We start from the raw sequence: 10,695 nt of genomic DNA, 5'->3' as shown, positions 1-10,695 counted from the left end.
CCCCCCCCCCCCACATTTGAATATAACGAACAGCACAAATAATCTGTTTTCTGAGGAATCGCTTACCTGCCAGCGCTGCCAAGGGAAGGCTAATAAAATGTCATCAGAGTGAAATGAGAGTTAAGTGGAGGGGAAAAAGCTGAATATTCACACTCATTTGGCTGACACCTGGGGGGCCTGCAGTCACTCATGGCTCCATTGATATGCATTGTATTCTGTGCCCCTCGCTCGCTCAGACTGACAATCAACAGCTTTAACACCTTTGCTTTAATTTAATTAAAGCTGTGATTGTCAGGGTGAAAACTTGGTTTGCACACGCGCCCACGTGGGTGCGTGTGCGCGTGCGCGTGCCCTGCTCACACTCGTGCACCAGACGCACGAGGGTCATTGTGCCAGGGAGGACGACCAATTATTTTCTGTGCGGATAATTAGACGACTTAAATGATTGTACCAGTGGAGCAAATGTGGCGGAGAGAATGGGGGCCGCGCGGCCGACGCGTTCGCCGTTGAATCGCGGGCCGTTTTCCTGCTTTGGCGTTAACAAGCGTCCCGGGTGATCCGGTCACAAGCAGACAGCTCCGAGGACGAGTGCGAATGCACGATGCAGCGACGTATAATCGCCCAGAATGCATTTGAAAAGGTGGCTTGGGGACCAAAAGCATGCACATTTTTTGAAGCAATGTGTAAGCAAATATGTCTTGGGTCACGTCAGACAGGCCCATGCTCCTTCGGGAGCTGCTTCCAGACACGCGCTGAAGTCTTGAGTGTTTTCCGGAGGGGCTGGATGCCAGAGTGAGAATGTCTGCGAACGGCGCCAAATTTCCGCACAATGTCTGAGTGAGCTCACGCGTGGGAGAACACGTTCCTGGACATTCAGGCGCTGGGCGACGCCTGGGCTAGAGGGGGTGAACGCAATCTGACCTCGACAATCTCCTGCCGCGGTCGTCATACGTGAAAGGCAAACTCCGGAAAGTGTTCGAATCCAATTTTTTTCCGCACACGGAGTTCATTCAGTTGGTTTTCTCAAAATTGCATTAGCTGGTTTTTGTCCTTTATGTCTGAAAATGATGAGAAAAAGGCACAGAGCTGTCCTATGAGTCCATCAAACATCCTTCGGGCGATGTGGTTGGCCTGGAACAAGCCAAAGAAAAGACTCTGCCTGATTTGTTCCTCTTCCTTTAATTTCCGGCAGACGTTGTTTAGTAATGAGCTGTGAACTGGCGTAGTTGGACATGAACAGGGCTGCAGACAGTATCTACATCAACACTCTGAACGGAGCCCTTTCCTCAGGCCTTTCCCCAGATCAGAACAGACCAGGCGCTGCCTGGAGGCTCGTCGGTGAGATCAGCATTCGAAATTCAAACTGATCAGATGCAAAATGTAACCCGCGTATGTTTGTATCCAGAGTCTGTATGTTCCCCATCCGGTGGCTCAGAAAACGCCCGTTGAGCAAGTCATGAGTAAAAAAAAACCAGAAGAAAAACAACAGCAACAACATGCGGTTTCTCTGTTTCATTCCGCCCATGAGAGAGAGAGAGAGAGAGAGAGAGAGCTCACATACTGGAGCCTATAAATACATGCAAAACTAATAGGAGCTAAGTGTCAAACATTTCTTAAATCCGTGGTCGTCTTGTAATCTTTGCTCAAAAAGACGGACTCGGTGCACATTAAACGAGCAGAGACAGAAAGAGGCAGCGATGTGATGAAGGTGTCGTCGGGTCTTTTTCCCCCGAGCGAGTGGGATCACTAGGCCGGCTTTTTCGTCGCCGTCTTTGATTGCCGACTGGTCTCCTAGACCCTTAATGACCACATGTGTTTTTTAAACACTGATCCCTTGTCAGTTTTGCTGCATTTGCTTGCAAGTCCGCGACTCAGTCCGAGCAAACGGATGCATTTCACGGCTCCAGCTTTGCATTTCGAAAGTGCAATTTCTCCATTTTAACAATGACAGAGAGGGTGGGAAGTGAAGTGAAGAGAAGACGCACGTCTCCTCTCCCTGCCTGTGACACACAGCCCCCTGTCCAAATCCAAATCATTTTGTATCTCTGCTTACAGCATACGCATGCACCACCACGCTTTAAGTTTGTTTGCATTCATACATTAACTCCCCACCTGAGGTTGAGAAGAACTCTTTCATATTCTGCCCCCATAGTCGTCGCGCCCACTCGCCCTCCCCTGCCCGCGACCTCGTCTCCCTACAAATTCACCTCGTGCGCAATTAATTTGCGGCAGAAAATATGTTTGCGTTTCCTCCGAATTCCATTTGTGATTCCATCGGGGGGGGTTTTTAATATGTGAGGAGTCAAACGCGAGTTGAAGCCACGAGGCGAGAAAGCCTCATTTAACTCTGTTGTCCTTGAGCCAAATGAAATTGACGAAGCCTGATCGAAGCCTCATCAGTATGAAAGGTACGAACACGAAACGGAGGGGTCATCGTTGTTTCAACTTTTTACATAATGCTGGGCAATATAGCAGGAATCTTCTCGGTGTGAAAGGGACCGTTGTCTATGAGGCCACATCCACACCACGACGGTCTGGTTTTTAAAAGGCATCGGTGCGTTCACACCTGTAGTCCACTCCTCTCGCGCGAGGACAGTTTGGAAAGAGCGTCCGAATATGAACCAAGCAGAATTCATGTTCCTGCCATATTGTATTTGTCTGAGCAAATTAGTGGAAAAGACTCGTCCCCTCCGGGAGACACGGTTGTTACCAAAGCAGAGCTGCCATTAAGGGGGAAGGAAGATTCGTCAATGTGGCCGGGTGATTAGCTTTTGACTTCTGAAAGCTCGGGAACCCCGCAGCCGATAACCCTTTGACTTCTCACTCACGCGGCCCTTGTCTCCATGGCAAACGTGAGAGAGCAGATATGTATCCTGAAAGCGTTACACGGAGACTTCTGTGTCATTTCTGATCTGTTATGTTAAAACATTTACCGGAGAAGTGTTCCAATTATTTCTTTAGTCTTTTTTTTGAAAAACTGTAAAACCTTCTGCAGGATGTGCACGCACGCACACACACACACACACACACACACACACACACACACAGATCGGGTGTATATAAACACACATTCCCCGGGGGAAGCTTTCCCCTACGCTTCCCAATTCTCACCTACTCCTGCCTTCTTTCATGTGTGTCTCATTTGTCACAACATCCGCATGTTACACTTTGCTCCAATTTGACGTGTGAGATGTGCAGTCAAAGTTGCGGCGCCCCGAACGAGCCCCGCGAAAAAAAGGAGCCCAAACAATGGTAAACATCTCCCCCACTGTACACGTCACCTCCCACTCAGCCTTCACGGCCGTTCCCCTTAAGAGCAAAACAAAAATCAAATGGGAGCCGGCTTTTGTGTTTGGCGTTTGGCTCTCGTCCCACAAGTTTCCTACTGGCAGCTTAATGATTACCTTTGTGGAAATGGCAGGTTAATCTAAACCCAACTTCTTTTCTTTCCCCATCTCCTCCTCTTCTTTTCTCCTCCCTTCCTGCCCACACCAGGTGAGCCGCGCCATTTGCCTATACACCCAGAAGGCTGTGTTGTGGGCTCGCAGGAGCGGAGAGGTGCTGCATGGAGTGAGGAACAATCCCCCCACCACCACCAACCCGCAGGAGCCTTATCTCTGGGATTGTAATGTAATGAGCGGTCCCCTTGAAACAAAAGGCCTGACAGCTCGAGCAGCTCCGCGGCTCCCCGGGACCACGGCATTGTTATTAGAATCCCCGGGAGTGTTTGTGCACAGGCACACGCTACCCTCCTGCATCCTTGTGTCAACAAGATCCCACTGAAATACTTCTTCCAGCGGAAAAATATAGCGCCAACCGTGCGCCAGAAATGCCCAATCCAAATGTGTCCTTTAAAAAGTCCCGTTAAAAGGCCGTTTTGCACAGACAAACGTCCTGATGTGTGCAGAAGAGAAGTGAATTCATCACAGCCTGGGGAGCTGTTGCCCTATTTTAATGTGCTAATGCTGATGGATGACGCGAGTCATATGGCTTAGACTTTAGCAGCGGACATCCCAGCGCTGACCTCTCCATCTCCCCACTCACATTGTCCTTGTCCCTGGCGACAATGGGCCACCAGCGGCTCTGACATTCATCACCTGTTTGCTCCACTCATTCGTATGAATATGCCACTCAGCTCTGTTCCGTGCCCTGCAGGATGATTTCAGGGCATGGGTGAGGGGTCGGCGTGTGTGTGTGTGTGTGTGTGTGAGTGTGTGTGTGTGTGTGTGTGTGTGTGTGAGTGAGTGGGGGGGGGGGGTCTGGATTAAGACAAGGAAGGCATGTCAGGAAAAACATCCTCTGAGCGAGATAACAGCCCACATCCACATGGTGGGTCAATTAAAAACCGAAAGCTTTTTGTGACCGGCTGCCAAAACGGAGCTTTTTCCCAAAAAACTCCTCCAAAGTGAGATCACTCGAACGCACAGATTTACAGAGTCAGTGGATGGAAGAACAACGTTTCAATAAAAACTACTGAGCGTTCGTTGTAACACTGAGTCTTCCAAACCGTCAGAGAATAAACTTCCATTTAATCTCAACATTTAAATCTATTTCAGAATAATCTCACTGAAGTATGTCATTTGCAGACGGCACAAACAGATGGGTTGCAACGAGGACGCGCACATTTTAGAATTAGGGGAAAAAATATATTTTTAGGAAGAAGCTTTAACAGGAAGCCAGGGGCAACAAAATTGAGATGCTCTGGATAAAACTCCGTCCAACCAAAGAAAAAACTTGGACCACTGTATGTTATTTTTTATATATATATATATATATATTATAGTTTCCCCTGGTTTTTAGGGACCGGTGTCTGACATTTGAGCCAAATAACTTTCCGCCAAAGAAGTTGAAGGTTAAATGGGTCAAGGGGACACGACAATTGCTTTCATTTCCACTTACTCCTGGTAGTTTAAACACCGTGAACAAAATGACATACCGTATAGAAAAAAGGTATGTAACACGGTTCGAGCAGGACCATTGGCGGGCGATCATGGACATGCGTAGACGTTTTTTGTAGTTTTTTGCCAATCCACGGAAATGGTCAATAACTGGCGTGCGATTGCTGATGGAAAGTGCGTGCAAAATGATCTCCAAGCGCGCGTTTGGCTTGAACCCAGCTCAACGCAAAGCACATTGTGATTAACCAATTGGTGAGTAAAGGGAATTGGTTGTTCAAAGCCGCGTGTCGTGTCGCCGCCTCTCCAGCGCGTTGGGTAAATAATATAATATCTACGAGCTAAGGAGTCACTCGCCGATATGATCGCGCGCGCGTGTGTGTGTGTGTGTGTGTGTGTGAGGCCCATGTGTGTGTTTGAGGGCTGCTTTGTTTTGCTAGCTGACAGCTCCCCTCCCCACGTTGGGCCCAGCAGATGTAGAGGTGTCACCATGTTGATTAATTGTTTACGGTCACCTGTCTGCGTGGCTGCCTGTCTGCCATGTCGCCGCGTGCTAGGGGGATTCAGGGTTGTGGGGTCGAAGTGAAAAAAGGGAGGAGGAGTGACGGGGAACGGGGGGGGGGGGGGGGGGGGGGGGGGGGGGGGGGGGGGGGGGGGGGGGGGGGGGGGGGGGGGACCTTGTGCTCGTGTAAACGCCGCCGCGCCACATCAACCCGTCGTCTTCGGCTGCGAGTGTCTAAACAGCGGCGGCGTCATGTTGAACACGCATCGCAGCCAACCGCGGCCCGGCGAGGGGCCGCCGGGTTCTTGCGCCGCTTCACCCGCCCCCCCCCCCCCCCCCCCCCCCCCCACCTACGGGGAAAAGAGGAGAGGAGTAAGATTACACCGAGAGAGGGGAACGGAGTGGGTGAGGTGCAGAAGTTTGCGGGAGTTTCTCTTCTCAAACAGACGGTTATTTAGCACAAGTTCGCCCGCTGGGTAATTTGAAACCCCCGATGACTGCGTGCGTTGTTTATCCCCAAAAAAGAACCGGGGCCTCTCAAGTGTTGCGAGGGAAAACAATTTCGTAATTATGATTTTAGAAGACCCACAAAATCGCCAGCAGTCACTGCGGCAATCCAACAACTTGTGGCGGCGGCACGCGGCCTGTGATATACTCACCATTGGTTAGTGGTTTGTTCAAAAGAGGCTGAGGGAGATTTTTGATCTTTTTTTCGATTTTCCCCTTTTGCTTTCTCCGTCTCTATTCTGTGCTCTCTCTCTTTTTTTGGAGTTGGAGGATATTAGAGACGTGACACGAGGAGGCTCGACGGCACTGTTCGGTGCCGTGGTTTTTCCTGTGCCCTCATGTAGCGAGCAAGACGCGCTGGACCTCTGCATCATTGAGAACACATATCGTATGCGGTTTGAATGCCTTTTGATTTAGCCCATATTATCCATTACTTACTTATTCATAGGCCACTAGGTTTTTCTTCCCTTCCATCCATTCAAATCAATATTGCAGAACCCAGTTGTGAGTGTGGGTTGGGGTTTTCTTCAAAGTGGCAATTCTTCCAACCATCTGCGCCTCTCTCTCTCTCTCTCTCTCTCTCTCTCTCTCTCTCTGCACGTTTTTTAAACCCGCCCTTAGTAACAAGCCACGGAGCACCAATCTGTGCCGTGATTCGGCCAAGCCCTGCCTGCCGACTGGGAAGGAACATCATCAAAACTATTCTGTGTTGCCATGGAAATAGAGACCTCAATAAGTTCATCTTTTTCATGTGTGTGTGTTTTTTTTTTCCGGGGGGCTCGCTTTGGCATTTGGTTGGTTGGGTGGATTGGTTGGAAGAGTGGCAGAGCTGCAAGCTGTTTCCCCCCACAGGGTTTTTTTTTTTCTCATCCCGGCTTCTGCATGTAGCGCGTGTTTATTTATTTAGTCATCAAAAGAATAATCTTTTTTCACTCCAGTCGCACACCACCAGTATGTGTTTCAGGCTGTGTACAGTGTATATATATATATATATATGTGTGTATATATGTATATGTATATTTATATATGTAAAGGCATGCACATTACATGTTATTGTTGCACTGAAATATTTAGAAACAGGTGGATCGAGAAAGAGGGTGCTGCTGTGAGGCTCCCGCGTGCCAATTTGAATAAGAAAGGTGGAAAATGCTCAGCTGGATGAACGGAAGGAAAATGGGTCAGCAGAATACATTTGCTACAAAACAATTTGCGCGATAGATGTTTTCGACACATACGTTACGTTGCTCAGTTGTGCTTGTGCCGTGTGCGTTTGACCCCCGAGTGCACCGTGGTACCGGCACTTGTAATTCAGCAGCGGCGTCTTGTCAGTGTTGCGGAGTAAGTAGTAGTAGTAATGGAAATGGGTGCTTTGAAGTAACTGGAGCTCCCCCATACGCTGGGAGAATACCGATGTATGTGAGGCGTGTCAGTATATACGATATACGTTTGTGCGGGAGAGAGGGATGAGAGGAAGGAGACAGAGAAGAGGAGGGATGTGTTTTGGGGCATGTCGCAGCGACGTAGGATACGGCTTGATCAGATGGCTTCCAAGAAATTCCCTTTGATGGTAATATTATTCATGTGAACCCTGTGAGGTAGTAAACGCCGGCTCTCGGAGGGGGGAACGTGAGCAGTGTCTCCCGTTCAAGCCCTAATTCACCGAAGGAAAAGGAAAAGAGGGAAAAATCACCGCGACAACCAAACTGATCTTTGCAACAGCAACAACAACAAAAAAAACCCAACTAACATATTTTGGGGGAGGAGGGCCTGGTTCAGGGTGGGCTGGAACAACTCTATTCCGTGTAATTGGACAATTAAAGTGATATCTTGGCATCTCTCGCCCGCCCGCTCTGAGGCAGAGAGAACGGGAGCTTGTTATGTATTCTGACCCTCATCTTGATATGACGGTGGAAAATAATGCTCCGTAACTCTGCGCGTTCATCCGTGTGCGTGTTCATCGGTGTGTGTGTGTGTGTGTGTGTGTGGTGTAAAGCGAGCCCATTGTTGTGGCCCCTGTGCTACGTACAAATGTTGGTGTGCTTCACGTTGGAGATGAAACAGCGGTGGCGGCGCTCTGTGAGTTGCTGTGTTAAAGAAATGGAGAGCGGTGAGCAGTGGCCAATTAGATTCTGTAAAAAGGGCATGAAATACTATGAGTCGTTTTCTCTTTCCCAAATTCCTGATTGCAATATTTATTGGTGTTTCTCTTTCATTTTTGCGAGGACACAGTAACTTATTTGTGTTCCGACTTGTGAAGGTGACAGGGCTCCAGTTCAGATATCGCTTTAAGATCATTTTTGATAGCAAGATACAATGTGTGGAAATATGGCACATTTCTTATCTGCCGGCTTCTCTTGTTCAAAGGGAAGAGGACGCATCAAAAAATTAAAATCCTCTCACTTTCAATCCTCTGATGCACAATCCACCCAAGAAGACGTGAGGCTGGAAGGCTGCTTGTGTGAGTGTGTGTGAGTGTGTGTGTGTGTGTGTTCTTGCTTATCTGCTTGTAATCCGGACTCCACTTCCATTTCCAAAGCTGACCCTAACTAGATGTGGCTGATAAGGCGGGCTGCTCGATGCATCTGTATGCCAGGCCCATTGTACTGCGGAGGAGAAGGGGATGAGAGGGGGGAGAGAAGAGAGAGAGGGGTAGGTGAGAGGAGGGAGAGGGGCGAGTTTGCTTGAATCTCTGAGGGCTGGCTAACCCCCTGCTCCTTTCCTGAAATGGAGATGTTATTACATTAGCAGCTAAAAGGGTTTATTCACAGTTAGTGCAGTTTAGGCATGCAAATGGAGGATTTCAGTGTGCTGTGTTGCCTGGAGGTATAGGACAGAAAGCACGGGAGATTTGCAAGGATTAGTTCCACAGGTTCCTTTTATTATGGAAAGAACCCCCTTCCCCGAATGAAAGGGGGAGGAAAGGTGAGTCGAGGAGAAAGCACAAGAGGAGAGGCAGTGAGGGAATTTAGGAGGGGGTGTTTTTTTTTTCCTCCTCCTTTCTTCCTCCTTCCCCACATTAGCCCAGTTGTGAGGTAGCTGAAGGATTTTTTGACATCTTCACTCTCACATGTTCTGAGGTTATGCACACAGAGCCGTCTTTTTCTTCTCCCCCCCTGCCTCCGGCTGCCGTAACAGTTGGTAAACAGTATGCAAACCCTCGCCTGCCCTCCTCGCAGGGTGTGTGCGCGAGCGCGCGCGCGTGTGTGTGTGTGTTTCTGTGCGAGCATGTGTACTGCGATATGTCTCACTGGGCCCGATCCTGATATGCCCACTCTTGAATATAAGCGATGGTTATGATGATGAGGGCCCTTTTGGCAGATTTTACAGTGCACACTGCTCAGTGCACATGAAATGGAGGGTGGCGACCCATTCAGATCGCTCATGTTGTGGGCGCGTGGCTGCGAGACTGTGGCGCTGCAATCTGATATGCTTGAGTTGTAAAGTTAAAGCCTTCATTATCTCGGCACGAGGCATAAGGTGTCACCTTCACTGGACCTGACACATGCACACTCCCCTAACCATGGGAGACTACACACACACACACACACACGCACACACGCACACGCACACACAGGCACAGAAGCGTACACGACTCAAACGGTGGGAGACAATGTTGAGAGATGGGGGCTTCGAGGAGAAGATAGACAGAAGGACAGAATTAATCGTTGATGGGAAAAGCCAAGGTCAGTCCGGCTTGGCTTTGCCGTGGCGGACAAGGTGATGGGTCCTGTCGGAGGTAACGAGACACACGCGCAAACACACATGCGCAGGGGCCAAATGGCAAATGACTCAGGTCTGTTGTTCAGCAGGGAGGTGAGAGCGGTGGTTCAAAAAAAAAAAAAGAAACCTAAGAGGAGATTGATGGGACTGTGGGTGTTTCAGTCAGACTCCATGTGATGTCATCTGACGTCGATTCTTCATTCAAACTATTTGCTCTTACTTTTTTTTTATTCCACCATCGACTTGTGAGTGGATAGTAGAAGTGGAATTAAGTTGAATGGAGGTCTTTTATTTTGAAAAATAGTTCCCAATTTAAACACATTTTTCAAAAACAGAATACTGAAAACACTTTAGAAAATAAAAGTGTTTGACAGTGGCTATGCAAATTAGGTTTTTTTGGCAAATGTCTATGCTCGCGTGTGTGTGTGTGTGTGTGTGTGTGTGTGTAAGCTGAGCAACAGCCCTTGAGGTGAAGTGGCCTGTTGAACTCTATATTCAGCTCGACACATTGCATAAGAAAAGAAAGTGTGAGCTGCTGAATAAAAGCTCTCTCTGTACCAACAGCAGTCGTCCGTCTTTTCTGGCGGAGCGGCCCTTTAATTGTCCACATTTGGATGCTTTAACACTTGTGCTGTTTGCAGCCATTAACCACGAGTGTCCTCACACAACTGTGAAGGAGGGGACAAAGAGCACAAGCACACAAACAGGTGATGCTTGTGTGTGAGACACACACACACGCACTTACGCAAACGGGAATTAGCGTACTCAAACACAAGATACAGTATCTTTCACAGGCCTGTCTGTTAACAACCAGAGGATACACACAATGGGCAAAGTTGTCACGCTGCTACATTGTGTTCAATCTGTAAATATTTCCTGTTTTTTTAATTGTGTCACGATGCAAATCTCGTCTTGAGTGTCGTAATGTGACAGAACAGAGCAGAATTTATTGAGAAATTGGGTTTGTTTTTAAATTTGAATGTTGAGTTTTTATTTTTTATTCGACCAGGTTTAAAAAATAAGTTTTTTTACTTTTCTGCCTTGGCTTGATTGCATGGACTTTCGTCGTGG

Source organism: Scophthalmus maximus, chromosome 14 (assembly GCF_022379125.1).
Source record: "Scophthalmus maximus strain ysfricsl-2021 chromosome 14, ASM2237912v1, whole genome shotgun sequence".
NCBI lineage: Eukaryota > Metazoa > Chordata > Actinopteri > Pleuronectiformes > Scophthalmidae > Scophthalmus > Scophthalmus maximus.
Note: the sequence above shows the minus strand (reverse complement) of the source record.